Source organism: Dromiciops gliroides, chromosome 1 (genome assembly GCF_019393635.1).
Source record: "Dromiciops gliroides isolate mDroGli1 chromosome 1, mDroGli1.pri, whole genome shotgun sequence".
Lineage (NCBI taxonomy): Eukaryota > Metazoa > Chordata > Mammalia > Microbiotheria > Microbiotheriidae > Dromiciops > Dromiciops gliroides.
In genome coordinates, this window is record NC_057861.1 from 295,554,557 (window position 1) to 295,574,071 (window position 19,515).

At 36.9% G+C, this 19,515-nt stretch overlaps 1 protein-coding gene across 2 annotated transcripts in view; it reads right to left on the minus strand.

Moving 5' to 3' along the window:
* Window positions 1-19,515, minus strand: part of PAG1 (phosphoprotein membrane anchor with glycosphingolipid microdomains 1) — a 172,372-nt gene that overhangs the window by 70,393 nt on the left and 82,464 nt on the right. For both annotated transcript variants that reach the window (XM_043975896.1, XM_043975897.1), the window contains exon 3: window positions 9,034-9,108. The gene's annotated coding sequence lies outside the window, so the exon portion shown is untranslated. The remainder of the gene's footprint in view (window positions 1-9,033; window positions 9,109-19,515) is intronic.

Below are 19,515 nucleotides of genomic sequence, written 5' to 3' on the forward strand. Positions count from 1 at the left end.
AGTCTTTTGTTACTAATAGTATGATTTTCACTCATATAAAAATGAAAAAACCAACTTTGAAATCATGACAAATATTGTATCAGTCCAGGACAGAATAATCAATCATAAAGTATTTGTTAAATGCTTACTATGTACCAGGCAGTGTGCTAAGTACTAGAGATATATGCCTGCAAGAAGCTTATATTTCAGTGGGGGAGACAAGATTTTATAATGCATGCATGCATACATAGATACATAGACACATATATATTTATATCCTGGAACATACAAGATGCAGTCTGTGGAAGTGAACTTTAGAGGGGAAGTAGGGGATGGAAAAGGATGAGGAGGAGATGGGAGAGACATTAGGAAAGGTCTCCAGCAGTAGGGAGAATGAGCTGAGGCTTAAAGGAAGCCATGGATTCTAAGAGGTCAGGATAAAAAGCTTTCTAGGCATGGGGGAATTGGAGGGTGGGGGTGGGGAAGGGGGCAGCCAGTGTGAGTGAAATCTGGTGAAGGAAAGTCTTTTTAAACTGTAAGAGCAGGGGAGGCTTCATGGAGGAGGTAGTATCTGAATGGAGCTGTGAACTGTAGTGAGAAATAGACCAAAAAGGTAGGCATCTATTCCAAGCTTGGGGGTGGGTGGTAGCAGGAGCAGAAACTCAGAAAAGGGAGAGTGCTGAACAGAAGCGATCCAGATTGGCTGTAAGAGGGTACATGAAAGGAAGTAATATGAGATAACGCTAAAAAGGAGAACCAGTTAAGGCCGGGGGTGTATTGTTAGAAAGATGACTCATGCAACACTGGGCAACAGTGTATTAGAAAGGACTAGATAAATAACAGAAACAATTATTAGAAGGATATTACAACAATTAGAGGCAGTTTTGAGTCAGGAAGACCTGAGTTTGAATCTTGCCTCAGACACTTACAAAGCAGATTGACTTTGGGGAAGTCATTTAACTGCTCTAGGCCTCAGTTTCCTCATCTGTAAGATGGGGGAGACATTGTCATCTACTTCCCAGGATTTTTGTGAAGATCAAAAGCACTTTACAAAGCTTAAAACATTGTATAAAAGGTAGCTGCTATTATTGCTTGTTTATTAGCATTATACGTATTAATATGTTAATATTTATTGTTATGGAGGTGAGGAGAAATGCAGTTGACCTATGGTGAAATATGGTAGAAATAAAGAAGAGGGGCTGGATGCAAGACAAATTTAAGTACTATTAATAAATCACAGTTATTTTTCTCAACAGTTGTTAACAAACATTTACTAATTTAGAGTTACAAGTCTTTTGGGGGGGGGGGGGGCGGGACAAGGAGGATTGAGTGACTTGCCCAGGGTCACACAGCTAAGTGACAAGTGTTTGAGGCCAGATTTGAACTCAGGTCCTCCTGAATCCAGAGCTGGTGCTTTATCCACTGTACCACCTAGCTGCCCCGAGAGTTACAAGTCTTAAACTCATACATTTAGAAAGGCACAAAATGCAGCAATCACCAATATGACTTTGCATAAACTTTATAAACCATAAAGTCTTATATAAATGTAATTTGTGATTGTTATTATTATTTTTAAAAATTTAATTTTTCTAAATAACAGAGTGACATAAACATGATTGTAAAGAATCATAATAGCAACTCATATTTGATATTTTATACTTTACAAAATATATGCCTCCCAAAAACCCTGTTAAAAAGGTAGTATAAGTACTGTTGTCCCCACTTTACAGATGAACAAACTGAGTCTCCAAGCGATTAAATGGGTTCTTGTTACCCAGCTAATATGATAGAACAATGAATTGAACCCAAATCTCTCTAAATGACTTCAAGACCAGTGCTCTTTCTACTAAATCATGCTGCCCCTCTAAGTGGCAGATGCCGCTTATTTTCACTTTGATAAATTGTTATTTCAAACAATATAATATTCTTTCAGTTCAGTCATGTCTGACTCTTTGTGGTCTCATTTTGGAGTTTTCTTGGCAAAGAGACTGGAGTAGTTTGCCATTTCCTTCTGCAGCTTATTTTACACATGAGGAAACTGAGGCAAACCAGGTTAAATGACTTGCCCAGAATCACACAGCTAGTAAGTGTCTCAGGTTAGATTTGAACTCAGGAATATGAGTCTTTCTGACACCAGGCCTTTTACTCTATCCACTGAGCTACCTAGTTGCCCTGCAATGTTCTTTGCATGATCTAAAAACCAACAGTTGGCAATTTTTTTCTCCAAAGGGTCAAATAGCAAATATTTTAAGCTTTGTGAGCTGAGGCAAAATTAAGGATTTTATATAGTTATTTACGTGATCAGAAACAAATTTCCATAATTTTTGTTTACACAATTAATAATAACAACATAATAATAATACCATATTTCTTCTGTTGCTCTTCAATCAAACATGATTGAATTAACTCACCATTGGTAAACAGCTTTCTTTGCTTGGCTAACAAATGAGCCACTAGGAAATTTTTAGTAGCAGCATCATTTTCTTTTTTTCTTTTTGTAAAATTCTGCTATGATGAGAAATTCCATTTTGAATTTTCTAATTTTCTGACTGTTACTCTCCTGTAAGTTGGGAATATTGTGATGAATTCTTAGTCTGGTAATATTGACTTATATTGTATTCTTATACTAGAGTGTTATTAAATAATAAACACAATCTTTTGTCATCTAATTCAATAACAAAATAATCCATGGTGCTCTGGGCCTTAAAAGTGGGTTATTCAGGGGCAGCTAGGTGGCACAGTGGATAGAGCACCAGCCCTGGAGTCAGGAGTACCTAAGTTCAAATCTGGCCTCAGACACTTAACACTTACTAGCTGTGTGACCCTGGGCAAGTCACTTAACCCCAATTGCCTCACTAAAAAAAAAAATACAATTAAAAAGTGGGTTATTCAAAGCATATTTTTCCTCTTTTTGTTTTTGACATTGTGGGAATACTTTAGTAATAAAAAATAAATAAATAAAATGCCATGGCATGGTGTTACACATAGCATTCAAAATACTGTCAAAATATAATCGCAACACTGAGATTTGTGGTGTGCTGAACAGCAGTGCAAAGCAATGAGAGCACCATGTATGGGCCTGGTCATAATTAACTCTGCTATTGTTGTGTGAAAGCAACTATGTTGTTCAACCTTCTTTTTAAAGAGAACCCATGACATCGAAGGTTGATGCCTTGACTTGTGTGTAAATTGGATTCAAGTGAGGCAGAGTTGTCAGTCTCACTTTCTCTTCCAGAGTCATCAAAGTCTAGTGGCAGGAGAAAAGTTAGGGTAACTGGCAATGGCCTGGGTGAAGCAGATGACCCCAACATTGCTGATGTCTAAGATCTGACTGCTCCATTGTGCCTGCTTCGGCCACCTTTGTGGCTGTTGGAACAAATTATTCTCATCTGCCCAGTCACATAATTTTCATGTGTCACAAAATAATATTGCTTTTATTTTTTTTCAATCATTTAAAAATGCAAAAACAATTCTTAGGTGGTAGGCCAAAACCAGGTGGTGAGCTGGATTAAGCCCACAAGCAGTAATTTGCTAATTAATCCTTGTTCTAAATCTAAAGTATCAATGGGCAAAAACAAAGTGAGAAAATTATACTTCAATTCGCATTCAAAAGTTAATCTCACACACACGAGTTAATTACAGACTAAAGCATGCTATTTTTTACTTTACTTTTTTCCAGTTTTCTTATACGAAATTACTAATATGGTAAAGTTTATATAATTGCACATGTATAACCTTCACTTTGAACTCTATGTTTAAGTGGGGCTCTGCTCACCTCAGGGTGGGGAGGCCCTATCCAAAGGTTCAGGCTTTTTTCATGCTGCTCTTTTAAGATATAGTTTGGTGGCTTTCAAGGTGATGTAATCTAGGGAGAGGAATGGCTACTGCTCTACTCACGTATACTCTGGTCTTTACCTAGGAAGGTCCCTGATGTCTTGCACCTGCAAGTGCCAGCACTCCTCAGGGCCCTGGAGCAGTGACGAGGCCCCCTGCTCCCTTGTGACTGATCACAAGTGCTCCTCCTCTCTTCCCAGGAACTGCATTTAAGGACTATTTATAAGCAATAGAGTTGCCAATCAGTACCAGCTATATCCAGTTCCACCAAAAGGTCCCTTGTAATCTCTTTCTGACCAGCTATCCAACTCCCTTATTGTCTCTGAGTTGAGAGCTCTTGAAGTTATTGCTGTTGGTGTCATTAGCTGCCTCCAAGACCCACCAATGGGTGCTCCTGGCCACTCCAGACTCACTCCCAACCCATTGCCATAGATCTCTCCTGATAACCTCCTAAGTTGCCTTAGGCTGGAAAAATATCTCACCCTGACTTTTCATTGGTTCTGCTGCTCCAAAATTTGATTTGAGGAGTTATTTTAAAGTTGTTTGGAGGGGGATATTAGGAGAGTTCAGTTGGGTTGCTGCCTGTTTCCCACCATCTTGGCTCTGCCCCTTGACCAATGCTTATGTTGATCTTTCTAACTCAATTTTTTTCTTCATTAGGTAAGGTACTACAAAATATTCACACAATTTTCCAGAAAAAGAACTCCCATGAAATCAAAGTAGATTATAATACATCCTTAAACAGCTTTATGTAAACATTATCTTATTTTGTAATTTATCAGGTACATTGTATAAACCCTCTGGGTCTCAGTTTTATATAAAACAAAGAATTAAGACTAAGTGACTTCTAAGCTTTCTTTGAACTTTAAATCCAATGATATGCTATGATACCTACCAAGGGACTAAAACACGTATTTGAACAATGCATATTTTTATGTAAGCTTTGAGATCATGGTGATGACGTGAAGTAGTATATAATAAGATATACTCAAAAACTGCAAAAACCTGGATGAGATATTTTTATGAGATCCCCTGTAGGCCTAGGATCCCATGATTCTAATGACAAGCATTATATCTCCCTAACTGGATTCTAAAAGAACTCTTTATTTCATATCAATCTTTTGAGTCTCTCTTTAAAATATCATTCAGTATTTTATAAACTCAAAGAAATTTTAGCACATTCTTTGTAATTTTTATGAAATTTTATTTGCAAGTAACTAGATATTTTCCTTTAGTCTTTCTTCCAATTGACAGTATTACTTAGATAAATCTTAAGTGACATTTCCCAAAAGAAAGAAAAAAATGGTCTTTTTAAATACAATTAAAGGGAGTACTAAGAAATTTATATACCAGTTTGTTACTCTATACAGTTAGTACTCAGTACAGTTTGACTAATTCTCAGAAAATAATCATAGCAGGGCATTGAATAAATCAATGAGACTTCATAAATATTTTTGTTCTTCATATGGGTATAAAAATCTTTAAAAAGAATTCTTATCCACTAAAAGCCCTTGGAATCTATATTGAAATATATTATTTTTTTTCTGTTTGTGGCTTAATTTCCTTAGTTGACCATTTCTACTCAATATATTATCTTTTGGTTTTCTCTGTAGCAAAGGAAGACATGATGATAATTGCTGCCAAACCTAGTCAGATCTAACAAATTGTATACTTTGATCCTATGCCAAAATAAATACATCATGAAATGAAAACTTCTCCATACATTCTCCACCCTTACTTTAACCTCTCTATTGAATAGAGGAAGAACATACTACATTTAACAAACTCTGAGGGTAAATTTTGGACAGTAACACTAATTTTCAAGGAGTTAGTAACTAAAGTTTGGTGAAAGTAGTATGTTTCCTACTTTAGATAATAAAATTAAATAACTGTTTCATGAGTTGTTTTGATAATAGCAAATCTATGTGGAAAGTTTCTTTTTTAAAAAAATATGTGATATTTCTTTTTTCCCCCTACACTTGGCATCCACATTCTTGTCTACTTTTTATGTTAGGATATTAAAATCTCTCACAAGAAGATATAGTCACTAATGTAAACTTTAGCTGTTTTGCATTGTATATATCCTATATTACGTTGTACATATTCTAAACAAATGTTTGTGGAAAAAATACTTCAATTATTTTTAGATGTATGCGAGTATATCATTATTATAGTTATTACCATAATCGAAGAAGATTCTAATGGTACAAGGTCCTCATGAATCAATATGGCCAAGGAAATTCATCACCTGGCAGCAAAACCTATTGTGATGTCTTCAAACTTGGCTGGGCTGGTTTTTAAATGAGAGACACATCATCTGTCACCAGCCTCAGACCTGAAACCATGACATCTTGAGAGGTTTTGCCAGAGATCATGCTCTACTATAAAGTAAATGAAATTGATGTTAAAATTTGGTTTTGCATATATTTTGGAAAATAAAATTCTATTCAATTAAAGTAAATGAGTATTTATTAAGAACCTACTATGTGCCAGGCACTGTGATAGGTGCTAAGGATACAAAGAAAGTAAAAAACAGTCCCTGCCCTCAAGAAGCTCATAGTCTAATAGGAGAGACAACATTAAAAAAACCCCAACTATGTACAAACAAGATAAATGCAAGATAAACTGGAGATAATATCAAAGGGAAGGTACTACCACTAAGGCAGATCAGGAAAAGCTTCTTGCAGAAGTTGAGGTTTTAGATGAAATAGGTACAAGGCCAGGAAGTAGGTCTATTGAAAGCACTTCAATATTCCAATTCAATTTAACTGAACAAACTTTTATACTGCTTCTCATAGTAACATACAATGGTAGGCATTGTTGTTACAAAGACAAAAATTTAAAACAAAACAAAACAAAACAAAAAACTCTATCATTGGAACTTACATTGTATGGGAGGTGGGGAAGGGCATATATACACAAAAATTGTGTAAATACATACACAAGTAAGAAAACGCAGAGTATAAAGTAATTTAGAGAGTGACAGCATTTATAACGGAAGGGATTAGGAAGTTCACTGAGAATCTTCCTGAATCCAGGTATAGTGCTCTATCCACACTGCACCAAGCTACTTCTAAAATGGTAAAAGTCCCAAGTGCTACACCAATGCCATAAAGATATCAGAAGGACTACAGAATGGCTTTCAAAATGATTCTGTGGATGCTGCATAAGAACTTCACAGGATTAAAAGCCCGGGAGAGGATGCCAGCTGCACAGTGGAGAGAATACCAATCCCAGTGAACTCATGGATCCATCTAAGGGTCTAAGTAAGTGTGACAGCATTGTTTATAGCAAATTAAGGCAGAGTATTACTATATGGAGGATAAACTACCTAATTCTAACTTAGCATTTGTGAGATGGAGATTTAGGGCAATGAACTTTCTACCATACCGTTCCTCTACTTTAAACTTTCTTCTTCATACTCTTGACGTTACCATGACTATAATCTTTTTTCTTCTCCTTAGACTTCACAATTGGTGAGACCCTCTTAATTACTAAGAATTGGACATAAGGGAGTATAAATAGCTCACACCCCAAAACATCCCTGTCCTCATCACCCTTCAATAAATATCGATCTCAGGTTATTCTGCCTCAGAGCTTTCACTGTCAGGAATGGTCATTAGTTGATGTAAAAGACAGGTTTATTCTGAGGCACCATCTCACACCTATCAGAATGACTGATATGACAAAAAAGGAAAATACTGGATGTTGGAGAGGATACAGGAAAACTGGGACGCTAATCCACTGTTGGTGGAGTTGTGAACTGATCCAACCACTCTGGAGAGCAATTTGGAACTTGCCCAAAGGGTTATAAAACTGTGCATACTCTTTGATCCAGCAATACCACTGCTAGGTTTATATCCCAAAGACATCCCAAAAGAAAGAAAAAGACCTATTTGTATAAAAATATTTATGGCAGCTCTTTTTGTGCTGGCTAAGAATTGGAAATCAAAGGAATTGGGAAATGGCTAAACCAGCTATACTATATGATTATAATTGAATATTATTGTGCTATAAGAAATGACAAGCAGGATGATTTCAGAAAAACCTGGACTTACATGAACTGATGTATTATGAAGGGAGCAGAACCAGGAGAACATTGTACACAGAAACAGCAATACTGTTCAGTGAAGAACTGTGAATTACTTAGCTATTCTCAGCAATAAAATGATCCATGACAATCCTAAAGGACTAATAATCAAGCATACTATTCACCTCCAGAGAAAGAACTGATATTGACTGAATACAGACCAAAGCATGCTATTTTTCACTTTCCTTCATTTAAAAATTTTATTTAAGTATTCTTATACAAAATGACTAAAATGGCAATGTTTTGCATAATTGCACATGTATAACCTATATCTGATAGCTAATTGTCTTAGGGAGTGGGAAGTAAAGGAGGGGGGAGTGAGAGAATTTGGAACTTAAACTTTAAATTAAAAGGTTTATTTTTTTTAAAAGGCAGGTTTACATATCATATACTTTCTTCTTTTGCTATACCTGTAATCAAAACACAGGGAATGAAATAATCTATGTGGATTACCTCTTCTATTGGACAATGACAGGCTTAAAATAAATTGATAAAATACAATTAGATGAATGATTCCCCAATTATATAAAACACAAAGTCAACATTTGGCTACCCTAAGCAGCATTTGGTATGGCCTAGTAGTCATGAGGTATAATTAGACATATAAACTTTTATTAGGGACAAAATTAAAATATCTCTTAAATTATTAGAGATTCTATTAACTATTAATAAATATACTACATTTGTTAGTACAATGTATCATAATATAAAAAGCTCATTAGCATGAAATACTCATTTTAAAAAGCTAATTTACTAGAAATAACATTTGATTACATAGGTATACGTAAATCTTTCAAGAAGCCTTTCTCCAGGCTTCCTTAGCCTAACTTCTTTCCCTCTGAGATTATTTTCAATTTATTCAGTATATATCTTACTTGTAATAATTGTTTGCATGTTGTCTCCTTTATTGGACTGTGAGCTCTCCGACAGCAAGGACTATTTTTTCTTTTTTGTTTCTGTCCCTTTCTTTGTATTCCCAGAACTTACATGGCACATAGCAGGTACTTAATAAATGCCTGTTGACTTTTCTTGTCATAAGTATCATTAGAATATTATTTATATGTTCACATTTACCATAGATGGCAGGGTAACAACGGCTATCATTTTATTAATATATTAGCGATTCTCACCTGTCAGCAGTGTTGTTTTGGGAAGCTGAAGTCATGTAGTTCTTCCTTTGATAAAAATCCAATCATTCAAATGTGCTGGAAAAAAAAGAATTAATTTTTATGTTAAAAACTACATAATGCATACCATTCATTACAATGTCAAAACATTTCTGTATATTTTCTTTCACTTCCTTTATAAATGGTACTCAGTCAGTAAAACTGCCCAGGGTTAGGAGGAACAGCAAGGAGAGCAATGTCATCGGATCATAGAATACATGGGGGTGAGTAACTTGGGTCTTTTTTCTGTGGATAAATGGGAAACCATTGAAGGTTTCTGGGCAGAAGATTTATAAGAGAAGAATGATGTTTTAAGAAGATTATTCTGTCAGTTGTATGGAAAATAAAATGAAAAACATAAGGACCAATTAGAATGCTAATGTTCCTTCTTCACTTTGTAACTGATAGTCAAGACTAGCACCTTTAACCTAAGGCCAAACTTTCCAAATAGGAAATGATTATCAGAGAAATTATTGGCATGCCATATTAAGACTAGTACATTTTTATCTTTTAAAAATCATTTTTTTAAATCTCTGGGAATAACTAAAAGGACAGATGTTAAAAGTCAGGAATAAATGAATTTCCCTAAATCTTTCTATTACCATCTGAAACTTTGGATTGGTATAGCTTGTTAATTGGTCAGCATTTTTTTCATTCTAAATTCCCAGGTATTCTCCTGTCATCTTTCTTCAACAGCATGCTCAGAGAATTTGTGACATGTTGAAGGTACCATTAAGTCACATTTCAATATCACCTTTTAGTTCAACCCATTCCAAGGTTTGGACTATTCTTCATAGCAACTAGGGTAAAAATATAGATCTTCTGATACCATTCATCCCAAGCTGTTCTAGAATTGATCAGAATTGTTAGCTTGAGATATGTCAAATCAACTTTTTCTTAGCTGGAGTTACTAAAACTGTTCCATCTATTTTTCAGAAAAGTAGCATTTCTAAAAAGACATCCTAGATAAATTAGGACCAGGTTTCTTACTGGGCAGAATTTGTATTCTAGGAGAGAAAAGTCAGACTTCAAATCAATAGAGTACTACCATTTGCGGGGGGGGGGGGTGTTCTTATATTACTCTGCAATTTATTGTCAGCATAATTGGCAAGACTAACACTTCTTTCACTTTTCTTGTCTCCTAAGAGAAGCAGATTTCACATTTGTAAGTTGAGTTTTGTACTGCCTCCCTATATGCAAGCAATCCACTAACAGCCTTTGTTTCTTCCATTTTGATTACTCTCCCGTTGGTTTCTTTCTTTCTAATATGGTACAGGCGCTCATCATGTCAAAATTAGATTGGCAGAAAATAAAAGCAGAAAGCAGAAAACTTGTGGCTTTAAGGGGAAATATATCCAGACAGAAGAAATCTTTCCATCTAGCTAACTATATAATAAGCTGCAAAATTTCCAGGTGAATCATTACTGGCTTTGACATTAATTTTTTTGGAAAACCCCAACATTTTGTCTTAGGATGTGATCCATAAATGACCCATAAATGTATAAATTTCAAGGAAATCAATTATGGTCAGAATGGTAGTGTCCTATCATGGTCCTTAGTAGCTGTCACCTACAGTAACTTTGAGTGTTAAGATGCATTAAAAAATCCTACAGGGGGGCAGCTAGATGGTGCAGTGGATAAAGCACCCCCTCCCTAAATTCAGGGGAAACTGAGTTCAAATCTGGCCTCAGACACTTGATACTTACCAGCTGTGTGAACCTGGGCAAGTCACTTAACCCTCACTGCCCACCGCCCCCAAAAAAATCCTACAAAGTCTTATAACTTTATGTGATAAAGAACTTTTAGGAAGTGACAGGCATGTCTATAGGCTACAGGTGGTTTTGTTCTTAGTCACATAAATGATGACATTTCTTAAAAGATTCTACAATGAAGTATTATTTTAATGTATATTTAGAGGAATAAACTGTCAATCCTCTAATATTCTTATTATTGGATTTACTGAAACTCACAGAATAGGAGTCAACTGTGTACATCTATCATATCAAAAAAGTACCGACTATATTTACCATGTAATTCAAACTAGTGTTTGTGCTTGGTTCTTCACTTTGCTAACAAAGTGAAAAGTAAGGCTGCTTTGGTAGTAGTGGAGAGGTCCCTTTCTCTAGTATTTAGATGATGTAAGAAAAAGAACCTATAAATTCTTGCACGGTACAGCTCTGTGACTTCAATCATTAATCAATAACCTAGTGCAGAGTTTGGGTTATGAAACTAATTCTGTTGATCAGTGAGAGATGTGTCAAGAGGAGAATGCTAATGGAAGAAAAAAAGAGCAATCAGCTATCTAATTTCAGGATGGAGCAACAAGACTGAAGCAAGGCAGCACAGCAGTGTGTGGGAAAGTAGAAAGTAGGATCTAGAAGACAGTTGCCTAGAGAAACTCAATAATGTTGAAAATAGTTTTATTATTTATTTTTACAAGTGCAAATATTGGCTTCCTGCCAATATTTGTACTAAATACATTTGTAATAAGGCTGACTCATTTTTATTCTGAATGAATTGTTAGGTTAGAAGAGGGATGTTAAGCAGTTGCATTTCTTTGAGAGGCATCAAATATTTTATTCCACCTCATGCTCTATAATAAATAACAAAATCCAAACACTAGCAATGTTGTACAAGTTGCCAAAAAATTCTTCATATCCTAGTTAGTACAAAAGCTTGTCCCCCCCCAAAAAAAATATTTTTAATGTCAAAGTCAGGAATAATTCACCTGGGCTTATTATATACAGTTAGCCAGATGGAAAGAATTCTTCATCTCTCTGGACATACTTTCCCTTAAAACCACAAGCAGAAATTACTGTATGCTTTTCTTTTTCATTATGTAATTTAATTAGTCAGCACCGATGGCTGAAGGGCTTAAGGAAGTGAAAGGTGCAGAAAAGCAAAGCAATACCACTGGGAAATACCATGCTGATTTAAATAACCTAAAAACACTAGAATTGTGAAGATTATGTATAATCAATGTGAGAAAAATTTTAAAAAAATGTTTGTATGCTTACAGGAATGGCAAAGAGTAAAATAAGCAGTCATAACTTATCAAACGTATCAGTGAGGGTGACAGGATTAATGCCCCAGTGTCTATGCACACAATAAATGGAAAATCCAAGAAAAAATGAATAGAATAAGAAAAATGGATTCTCTCACATACAAGTCATATTGTCATTATAAAATAAGGCAGTGCTCTGAGTATAAATGCCACAAGTTTATGTACAGGACCTTAAGAAAGAAAACGTTTCTAATCATATCCAGCATAATAGAAAAAGAATATAAATTGCACTGAGATTCTTATGGCCAACTACATGTTTGAGGAGAATCTGACATATCATCTCTTTTCACGGATCTCTGTCTAAGGACGGGAAACTCTGTACAGAGGATGCTGGGATGACGCTGACTCACTCAGTAAAAAAAAAGGGAAAGGTAGTTTACCATTTTGTAACCTGTTCAAATAGTATATTTTTCATCCTCAGTGTTATCTATTTTACAATCTATTAGGCCTCGTGCTATCTCCTTCTTCTGCAGACCAAACTGCTGCTTGTGACTTTGGCTTCCTGAACTCCATCCATCTCTCACCCTGAACCAGTGCTGGGCTAAGGGCAGGCTGTACAGGGGTAGCAAAAGGTAACAGGAGAGTAGATCTCTGAAGCTTGTTGGTCTTATATCTCTCCTATAGCTAACATCCTCGGTCCTTATTCCCTTTAACAAACTTAGAACTGTTAGGGTTTCTAGCTCTAACAGAGCTTCTAGTTCTTGGGGAACAGAGAGACCTAGTCCAATTCTTTCATTCTATATGTGAGGACATTCAGCTGTCATTCATATTAGACCTTTTTTGGATCTTGATGTGACTACATTGGGGAGCAAAGTTCCTCTATCAATGTAGAACGTCAAGCTCTTCAGCCAACTTTGGTCTTAGAGTACCGATTGAGGAACTGAGGGTTATGTGACTTGCCCAGGGTCTCTCTGTTGGTATGTAAGTATCAGAAATAGGACTTGATTCCAGTCTTCCTGACCCCAAGACTAGTTTTCTTTTCCCTTTATACAGTGCCTCTTGTTACATATTTATTACTTACAAGGTATGGGATAACAATATGGCTATGAGAGGGCCCGTGTTGACTGACTGTGTGCATGTGTATGTTTTGTTTTTTGGTGACGGTGACTTTTGAAGACTATCTACTAAGCCATGTTGTCGGGTCATTTCAGTCGTTCAGTTGTGTCTGACTCTTCCTGGACCTTTTTGGAGGTTTTCTTAACAAAGGTGCTAGGGTGGTTGGCCATTTCCTTCTCTAGCTCATTTCACAGATGGTGAACTAAAGTAATCAGGGTTAAGTGACTTTCCAGGGTCACACAGGTAGTAAGTGTCTGAAGCTGGATTTGAACTTGAGTCAGGAAGATGATTCTATCCACTGTGCCATCTAGTGGCCTTCTACTAAGTCATATCATGGTTATAATCTGCATCAGTAGAAGGATGCTTATGACAATTCACTCTCAAGATGAAAATTAATTCATATTAGATTAACCTTTCATAAACAATGTCATTTGAGGATTGAAGGCAATTGGAAAAACAATTTTCTTCCTGTCATGCCCTCCACAATAACAATGAACTCTTGAGAGATCTTCATGGTCCTTTGTTTTTCATTTGCATTGATGCTACAGGAAGTAGAGATATTTTTGCAGATAGATTATCTGCAGATTGTAGAGAAAATGGGACAGCCCAGTTTGCTGAAGTTCTGTCATCATTTGGTGTGGTGTAATGGACATAATGCTATTGTTGTCATAATTAGCACAAACTTTTATAGTTTCAGAAGCACAAATTCCTCATGTAAATACTGAAATAATATTTGTTTTGCAGGGCAATGAGGGTTAAGTGACTTGCCCAAGGTCACACAGCTAGTAAGTGTCAAGTGTCTGAGGCCGGATTTTAACTCAGGTCCTTCTGAATCCAGGGCTGGGGCTTTATCTCCACTGTGCCACCTAGCTGACACTGAAATGATATATTTTTAAAATACTAAAGTATGTGTAAAACATTGGGCAAGGCAATGGGTTACAGTGATAAGGTATTTTCTCTGCAGTCATGAAGTTTATGATCTAATTACAGTTTAGGGCACAAGAAATATGCAAACAGGGGCAGCCAGATGGCACAGTGGTTAAAGCACCGGCCCTGGATTCAGGATTCAGTACCTGAGTTCAAATCCAGCCTCAGACACTTGACACTTACTAGCTGTGTGACTCTGGGCAAGTCACTTAACCCCCACTGCCTGCAAAAAAACCAAAAACAAACAAACAAAAAAAAGAAATATGCAAACATGCAATGGCTGTACAGTAGTTACGATAACTATAATAATGAAGATTCTTAAAATGTTTTTTTTAAAGTCCTGAAGTCAGCACCAAATGAAATGAACATTTCAGCATACAAAGTAGAACAGAAAAAGAGGATTGTACATGAGAATACAAATCCCTATTATATACAACTAGCTTTTCTTTAAAGTATATAATAAATGATGAACAGAATCAATAGACTCTATTCATAGGGAGTACAAAGATGTGAAATATAAAGTGAGGTGCAAGGTCTGAGGAAGGAAAAATCAATCATTCTTGACTGGATAAAACAGGATAGGTTTCGTGGAGAAGGGGATATTTCGGCTGGGTCTTAAAGGATGGGAAGGATTTTAGAGGACCAAGACAGGTGCAAAGGTCAACACAAGAGGTGGAATGAACAAAGCTATAGAAACAAGACATCAGAACAAGGACGTTCTTGATTTGGCTGAGTTATAAGCTACATGGAAGGGAGTGGCATAAAGCAGTCACAATGAAGGGTTACTGAGGGCCTTGGAAATGGCTGAGAAAAAAATCTGTTGATGGTAGATGTGGGACCACTGGAGATTGGGCAAGTCACTGGAACCACATAAATAAGTTCATTCACTTACCATGATATAAAATTGAGCACTGAATCTTTTCAGTTTTGTTGGATACCATTAAAGTGTTAGTCTTCTAGGTTTAGTTTGGACCTTATTCAGTAAGCAATAGAGGATCACTGAAAGATTTTGAGCAGAGGAACAGCAACATGATTAGACTTGTACATAAGGAAGACTATTCTGCCACTGGTGTTAAAGGTGTCAATTGGAACAGGGAGAGATGGAGACAGAGGGGTTAGGTAGGAGGCTGATGCATTAGTCTAAGTGGATAGTAATAAAGACCTGTACCAAAATGGTAGCCATGAGAGTAGAATTAAGGGGATGGTTCTTAAGGATAGTTGAAAAGACTTAATTGATTAGATGCGTGAGGTTTGGGAGATGGAAGAGTTAAAGATAACAGAAGTTGTTGAACTTGGGTATCTGAGTACAAAGTGGTTCCACTGAGAGAAATAATGAAGTCATTAGGAACAGTTGGCTTGGGGAGAAAGAGACAAAGGCTCTGATGACAGAGATAGAGATAGAACTTTCTCCCATTCTCACCTTCCAAGAAGAGGCCCCTCCTTTTCAATATAAATAATGGCCCCCCATTTCTGTAACAAAATGCACAGGAAATGTCTTGATTTTAAGTATTCCTCTGAAACATGAAAGGATTTAATTCTCTTCATATTTAGAAATACATCATTATCATTTACGTATTACTTTTTCTTTCCCTACAGAGTCTAAGTGGAAAAGGAAAAAAGTACAATTCTTTTCCTACAGTAGACTAAAGGAGAGAAATTCTAGTAAGAAACAAAGGGCAAGGAGAGTAGAAAGTGAGGCAGGAAGGCCAATCCTTGGGTTGTCAACAAGAAAGTTGGCCTGTAGTGGTCCCTAGAACACTTCTGGCAGCCCCTAGAGCTCTTCATATCAACCTCAACCCAGTTTTCTCTCTCCTCTTTCCAGGTCATGTTCATCTGGATACCATGCCTGGAATCACAAATCAATAATCACTTGGAGTGAGATGGATCCCTGGTGATACTCCCTTGAGGAAGAAAGTGGAATGGAGAAAAGAATTCCTAATGTTATTTTCAGGGCTGGGTAAGGGTCAGCTGTGTCCTTGGTAGTCTGAGTTGGAGCTCTGAATGCATTTCTTCAGTTTAAACATGTTACTGAAGTAATGTTAGTACTATTGGCATACAAAATATATCTTTTTGAATATCATTAAAGCAGGAGTTCTTAACCATTTTGTGTCATGGACCCCTGTGGCATTAGCATGAAGCCTAAGGACCCCATTTTCGAATACATAAAATACACAGAATTATAAAGAAAACCAATTATAATGAAATAGAGATGTATTTTTTCCACCATCTAAGTTAAAAGATCCCTGGAAATCTAACTGTAGACTATAGAATAAGAAAATTTGCATCACAGTATCATGCCACCCCTTTGCTCAACTCCTTTGCTCAAATTGAAATCAGCTCAGCTCAGCCCTAGGTGTATCTACCAGATCTCTGAAGCTGTGGGCAATTGCTGATCTCTCTTTTAGACAGAAAAGCTGGAGCTCAAAGTCACAAGACTACATTATTATGCTTACAATCTACTGTAAACACCATCATGCTTACAGTCCACTGGCATAGCCCCTGGGGGCCCTGGGTCACCTTTGCAGAGGAAATATCAGAGAGAGAAGCATCATGGTTCTGTGGATAAAACACTGGAGTTGGAGTCAGAAGACTGGGTTCCAAATTTCAGTTCTGACACTTCCTATCTTAGTGACCAGGCAAGTCATTTAAACTCTCCTGGTCTCAGTTTTACTGGTAAAATGTGTGGGTTGGATTAAATGACCCTCTGATCTATCAGCCTACAAAATGTTAATTCCCAAATAAATTATACAGACAGTTCATATTAGCTTAGCCTGTCAGCAAGAGTTCCATTCACAAAAAAGAGGCATCAAGATCTCTCTTCCCACTCAACTGCTTCTAAGCCCAAAGGCAAAGAAAAGAAAAATGAGTACTGTACTTGGTACATATTGAGGGCCAGTCACAGCTTCTTGGCTCTTAGGTCTTTGGGTTTAGCTTAATTTTTATAAATTCAGTTACTGTCCCATTGTTAAATACCCGCTCCTCCAGTATCTTGATGAAGTAGATTGATTTAGCCCCCAAAGCCTTAGGATCCAATCTATCTCCTCTGACACCGCCACCACCTTGGTGCAGGCCCCTACTACATCGGGCCATGACTATGCTGGTTGTCTCCTTGACTCAAGTATCTCCCTATTTCAGTTCATCTTCTACACTTAACAGTGAAATCAATCTCCCTACAGTTCAAGCCTGACCATGTCAACCCTCTATTCAATCAACTCCATTGTTTCCCTACTGCCTCCAGGATCAAATAGAAACCTTCTGATTGACTTTTAAAAGCCCTTCAATACCTAACCCCTCCCTACCTATTTAGTATTCTTATGTCTTACTTATCCCCACATACCCTGTGATACAGTGACACTGGGTCTCCTTGCTGCTCACAATAGACTCCATCATCAGGCTCTAAGTATGTTCATTAGCTGTCCCCTCATGGATGAAATTCTCTCACTATTCATCTCTGCTTCCTGGCTTCCTCCAAGCCCTAGCTAAACCCCGCCCTCTGTAAGAAGCCATTCCTGATCTCTCTTAATGTTAGTGCCTTCCCTCTCTTTTATTTATTTATTTTTGGTGGGGCAATGAGGGTTAAGTGACTTGCCCAGGGTCACACAGCTAGAAAGTGTCACGGGTCTGAGGCCGGATTTGAACTCAGGTCCTCCTGCATCCAGGGCTGGTGCTTTATCCACTGTGCCATCCAGCTGCCCCCCTCCCCTCTCTTTATTATCTTAAATTTATCCTGTACATATCTTGCACAGACATAGTCATTTCCATGTTGTCTCCCCCATCAGGCCGTGAGTTCCTTCAAAGTAGGGATTGTTTTATCTTTCTTTGTGTCCCCAGTGCTTATCATAGTCCCTGGCACCTAGTTCACTTGACATGATCTCACTGACCTTACAACAACTCTGTGAAATACGTACCATGATATGAATGAGGAAACTACAGCAGAGAGATTAAGTCACTTGTCCAGGGACAAAGAGCTAGTAACTGAGATAGAAAATGATGGGATGAAAGACTCACATGCCAAATTAAATAGCCTAATTGTAGCAATTCCAGTATGATCAAGTCTTCATTTCAAACTCTGAGATTTTGGGTTTCTGGTTGCCATTTTAAGATAACTATATCTCTATCAAAGCCAAATTTTTCGTGTAAGACATACATATTGCAGTGTAGGGGAAAATATTACTTAAAAGGAAAAAAAATGTTTCAACACCTAATTATGACTTCTATCTACAGAAATAAGAAGCTATTAAAAACTTATTTTAAAAATCTCAGTGTATTCACTGCTTGGAATTTGGGGATTCTTTTCATCTGTATGCACAGCACAGATGCCTGCCAAGCCCATTACAGTGAACAAACAATGTCTTCTCTGTCAGAATGGAGAATGAATAGTATCACAAAATGCTCCTCTAATGTACAGCCCTCCCCATTCGCCATTCCCCCCACCCCACTCTAACTGGGATGAAGAAAGATTGAAAAAACACCACTTTGCTTTTGCCAAATTGAAATCCCATTCTGGAAATCTAAAGAATAAGTAATAACAAATATACGTTAAGTTCTAAACATAAAAAGTTGACAAGTATATTTTCTTTTAAATTGGCTCATAAATTTTTGTGTTCCAGTATGTGCATGGGTATGTGAACAAACATCTACCAACAGAGAAGAAAGGAGGAGTTTCATCAGATGCTATTTCAAGGCTTAAAAAAACAGCTTCCAGCAACAAATTGAGCACCAACCAACAGGGAAACTTCTGAGAAATGACACAGCAACTTGTTTTAAAATATTGGCAGCAAATTCATTATTTTTGAGGTTGACTATGAATTCAGCTGCTTTTCTTGAGCTTCCTTTTGTGAGAGAGCTCATGATTCATGTACACAAAAATGCCTGAAGACACACATCCGAAACTCAGCAAACAAGGCTGACAGCTTTGCCTGTGATTTAGCTTCTTTCCAGAATATTTATACATATTTACATATACATGTGAGAAACACATATACATACATACATTCATGTTATATCATGTATAATTATTTTTCCTAACAGGAAATCACGGTGACGATCATTCAGAATAAATACTTCATGCATGGAGCATTTTCCAGAAGACAATGGAGGCCTTTCTTAACCCATCTTTTCATGGAAAAAGAAAATTGAATTTTTTAAATGTCTCAAATATTCATGAATCTTTTTATGGTATTGGATATCATTAACCAAGGTTCTTCTGTCCTTGATGCCCTGGACACAAGATGTACTTTTTCTTTATTTTAGGAGGTCCTGGTTCATTTCTAATAGAAACAATGTCTATGTTGACAGACTAATCATGAAAGAATGTGCATGACTTGTCCACATTTTTACAACAGTGTCTTTCTCAGAGCTTTGCCTCCCCAGGGTTCCCAAGTGTGTCATTGTCCCTC